The following is a 5,000-nucleotide window of genomic DNA, read 5'->3' as shown; positions in this document are numbered from 1 at the left end:
ACCAGCCAATGGACCACTCCGAATCCTCCGAATCCGAACCGGAAAGGCCGTCGGACGACACCAAGACCGTGTCGGCCTCCACCTCCGCACTCTCCGGACGCCGACGAGCCGGACGTTGCTCCACTGAGTAGAGGCTACGTTCGAAGGTTCCCATCCGTGTCCATTGTAAGCGAAGAGCCAAAATGAACGTTATGATGTTGTAAAGCTAGATGTTTTCGAGTTGATCGAATTGGACAAAGATGGATTGAGCGGGGAGGGTCATAGCCGGAGCTTCTGTTGAGGAGGACCAGGCTGTCGGTATTCAAGAGCTGTCGCGGATGACACCCTGACCGGAGCTCCAAGTGTGCTTTTGCACAAATGATGCAACGAGCACGGGAGACGATGCCCTGACCGGAGCTTGAGGTGCTGGAGGGGTTGGGTCATAGCCGGAGCTCGAGGTGGCAGAGACGAAAATCTCTAGAGGATGAGTATTGGGATCGGCCACCCACACCGAGTGGCCATCAAGCGAAACAACAAAAGAGATGGCCGAGCTGGAGCTGGAGAAGAGGAGGCGGAGCAGAAAGAGAGCATGAAGGCTGAAGAGGAAGAATTTAATGGTGGCGAGGACGATGAAGGCTGAAGAGGAAAAGTTTAATGGTGGCGAGGACGATGGGGTAAGAGAGGAGCTGCGGGGAGGGTCATAGCCGGAGCTTCTGTTGAGGAGGACCAGGCTGTCGGTATTCAAGAGCTGGCACGGACGACACCCTGACCGGAGCTCCAAGTGTGCTGGAGGGGTCGGCGGGTCACAGCTGCAGCTAGAGAAGACGGACCGGGCTGCCGGAGTTGGGGCGGAGGAGGCTGACTGGTGTCGAGCACTTTGTGTTTGCACAAATGATGCAATGAGCACGGGAGACGACACCCTGACCGGAGCTTGAGGTGCTAGAGGGGTTGGGTCATAGCCGGAGCTCGAGGTGGCGGAGACGAAGATCGCCAGAGGATGAGTATTGGGATCGGCCACCCACACCGAGAGGCGGAGCAGAAAGAGAGCATGAAGGCTGAAGAGGAAGAGTTTAATGGTGGCGAGGACGATGGGGTAAGAGAGGAGCTCAATTGTAAGAAGGAAGTTCTTCGCAGCCTATAGTTGGGGAGAAAGAGAGAGAGAGAGAGGCTAGAGAGAGTTTTTTTCCTTTTGTTTTAATAAAGATAAAGATGTTTTCAAGAGAGGAGATTTATTTTTGCTTTTGTTTTAAATAAATATATGTTTTTTTGTTTTGTCTGAAAAGAAATATTTTTTGTTTTGTTTTATATAAACGGGAAAAATAAGAAAAGAGACGGGGAGAAACACAAAGAAAGTAGCAGTAGATTTTTTAACATCTATACAGGATTAAGGAGAACCCCACCGTCGTGCCTTCGCCTCCTCGAGCTTCTCGACTGCCTTTGCCTCCTCCAAGTGCTTCATTGCTTAAGGTCTTTTATTTTGCTCAAGGCCATTTTATATATACAAAATGTATTATATAAACAAAGTGTATACAAGATAAAGGGAGAGCGTAGAATGATTCGTTTTGTTTTAAATTTGCGCATCAATAAAAAAGCATCCTGCTGCTGTTCCAGTTGTTTCATCACCTCCAGGTGCGCTCTGCTTAGGCAAACGCCTCATACCGCAAAAATCCCTGTTAAGCAAGTGCCCAAATGCACAAATCTCTTCCTGCTGCGCCAAGCAAATGCTCGATGGAGAGAAATTTCTGTTAAGCAAGCGTTTAATTGCGATAATCGCCGCTAAGCAAGAGTCACCTGCAAATTTCCCAGGGTTTTCTATCGAATTAGGAAGAGAAATCAAAGATTTGCTTGCTGTTTGGGTGTACAACAATGGAGGCTCTCTCCTTCTTATAGCCTTTTTCTTGACTATCTCATGCGTTTTTTTTTCCCGACGAATCAAAGTTCAAACCACAACTAAGTCAAAAATTAAAGCAGTGATTAGAGCGCCCACAACCCCTAATTAAGTCAAATGAGCGCGTGTTTTTTGAAAAAATAAATTTACGCCAATAAAACAGTAAGGCGCAAGCGACCACACGAAAACGAAATAACCCCCCCGTTAATCAAAATTAACGAGGGGGTCTTCACCCTTTACGGGCGATAGCCGGTGCTGCGAAAGCCACCAGCCTGCTCCTTCACGAGACAGCATGGCAAGACAAATGAGCGCGTGTTTTTTGAAAAAATAAATTTACGCCAATAAAACAGTAGGGCGCGAGCGACCACACGAAAACGAAATACCCCCTCCCCCCCCCCGTTAATCAAAATTAACGAGGGGGTCTTCACCCTTTATGGGCGACAGCCAGTGCTGCAAAAGCCGCCAGCCTGCTCCTTCACGAGACAGCATGGCAAGAGAGGCATGGGATGATGTGGCAAGTTCCTTTTCCAGAATGGTGATGTGGCAAGATAGCCGTTCAATCTGCCGTCGTGTGGGGTCTGTGCTGTATGACGTGGATTGGCAAGGTGGTCCAACTCTATTTCGACATGGCGGGCCGCCATAAAGCTTCCACGTGTAAAAGCAATGTTGGGCACACTTTTTCTTTTCTTTTTTTTGGACAACCCCACCTCCCTCCACGTGGGCAAAGGACATATTCCGCAGACTTATTTTCATCCATCTTTTTAAATTAGTTTCCTAAAAGTTCTAAAAGTGTATTTTGTAAAATGATTTTGGACTTTTTAAATAAAAAATAATTTATTATATATATATATATATATATATATATAGAGAGAGAGAGAGAGAGAGAGAGAGAGAAAGTGTAGAATAATTTGGGTTTTTTAATTAAAAAATGATTGAGAAAAAGTGGTCGCATTTTGGCTAGCCTTCAGATTTTTAAAAAATTTGGTTATTCTATGTATGCCAGGCACCTCAGTCTACCAGCTTTGAGCTCCATGTGGTCGTGCCTTAACCTCCTCGAGCTCCTCGATCGCCTTTGCCTCCTCCAAGTGCTTCATTGCTCAAGGTCTTTTATTTTACTCAAGGTCATTTTATATATACAAAATGTATTATATAAACAAAGTGTATACAAGATAAAGGGAGAGCGTAGAATGATTCGTTTTGTTTTAAATTTGCGCATCAATAAAAAAGCATTATCATATCTGACGACCTATAATTATTAATTAAGGTCCAATTGTATACATGAGTGTTATAATGAATTGTTTTATAATTAATGATTTAACCTAATATAAACATTAACGACTTTTGATTAATGTTTGATAAAGTTAAGGGCATGATTAATTCGGACAAAGTGTATACAAGATAAAGAGTGAGTGTAGAATGATTCGTTTTGTTTTAAATAAAAGATTTATTTATATATAATATACATATTCCTATTCTAGAAGATAAAGGGAGAGTGTAGAATGATTTGTTTATGTATATGTAAATACATATGTAAATGTATATGTATCTCTCTCTCTGTATATATATATAGAGAGAAAGAGAGAGAGACTCTCTCTCTCTCTCTCTGTATATATATATATATATATATATATATACAGAGAGAGAGAGAGAGAGAGACTCTCTCTCTCTCTCTCTCTCTCTCTCTATATATATATATATATATATATATATATATAGAGAGAGAGAGAGAGAGAGAGAGAGTCTCTCTCTCTCTCTCTCTCTGTATATATATATATATATATATATACACACAGAGAGAGAGAGAGAGAGAGAGTCTCTCTCTCTCTCTCTGTGTATATATATATATATATATATATATATATATATATATATATATATATATAGAGAGAGAGAGAGAGAGAGAGACTCTCTCTCTCTCTCTCTGTATATATATATATATATATACACAGAGAGAGAGAGAGAGACTCTCTCTCTCTCTCTCTCTCTCTCTCTCTCTGTATATATATATATATATATACAGAGAGAGAGAGAGAGAGTCTCTCTCTCTCTCTCTCTCTCTCTCTCTCTCTCTCTCTCTTTTATATATATATATATATATATATATATATATAGAGAGAGAGAGAGAGAGAGAGAGAGAGAGAGAGAGAGAGAGAAAGTGTAGAATAATTTGGGTTTTTTAATAAAAAAATGATTGAGAAAAAGTGGTTGCATTTTGGCTAGCCTTCAGATTTTTAAAAATTTTGGTTATTTTATGTTTGCCAGGCACCTCAGTCTGCCAGCTTTGAGCTCCACGTGGTCGTGCCTTCGCCTCCTCGAGCTCCTCGACCGCCTTTGCCTCCTCCAAGTGCTTCATTGCTCAAGGTCTTTTATTTTGCTCAAGGTCATTTTATATATATATAATGTATTATATAAAAAAAGTGTATACAAGATAAAGGGAGAGTGTAGAATGATTCATTTTGTTTTAAATTTGTGCATCAATAAAAAAGCATTATCATATCTGGCGACCTATAATTACTAATTAAGGTCCAATTGTATACATGAGTGTTGTAATGAATTGTTTTATAATTAATGATTCAACCTAATATAAACATCAATTCAAAACCTTCTTAAAAAGTCAAAGACTGATGACTTTTGATTAATGTTTGATAAAGATTTGGATTGTTTTGTTATAAATAAAAGATTTATTTATATAGAATATATATATAGAGAGAGAGGACTACCTAAAGATTTCAAACAAAATGTATTATATATATTTATCTATATCTATACAAGATTAACCACAACTCCCCCTCCCTCCACGTGGCCAGCCAAAAGTGGGGTTAATTCAAAAGGAGGGCTAATTTGATTAGTAAGTAATGCCATGTTCGGCTTGGTTTTATAATTTGACAGTAGGAGGTAGAAGAAGGTTTTAAAACGCACACAAAAATGCGCTGCAAACCAGAACTGGTACTGCGCTGTTACCTTGAACTCGATGCATTCATGGATATGGGAGAGGAGGCTATTCATGAACGGCTTGATGTCAACAGTGCGGCCAACGGCAGCCCCTTCGCCATGACTAGAAGGAAACGATCGATCACTATCTTGGTTTTTGTTGTGATACCTGAGAAGTCCATGGGACCAAATCCCTTCTGCA

This window comes from Cibotium barometz, chromosome 7 (assembly GCF_041138505.1).
Source record: "Cibotium barometz isolate CiBa-2024 chromosome 7, ASM4113850v1, whole genome shotgun sequence".
Classification (NCBI taxonomy): domain Eukaryota; kingdom Viridiplantae; phylum Streptophyta; class Polypodiopsida; order Cyatheales; family Cibotiaceae; genus Cibotium; species Cibotium barometz.
This window is presented reverse-complemented; position numbering follows the sequence as displayed.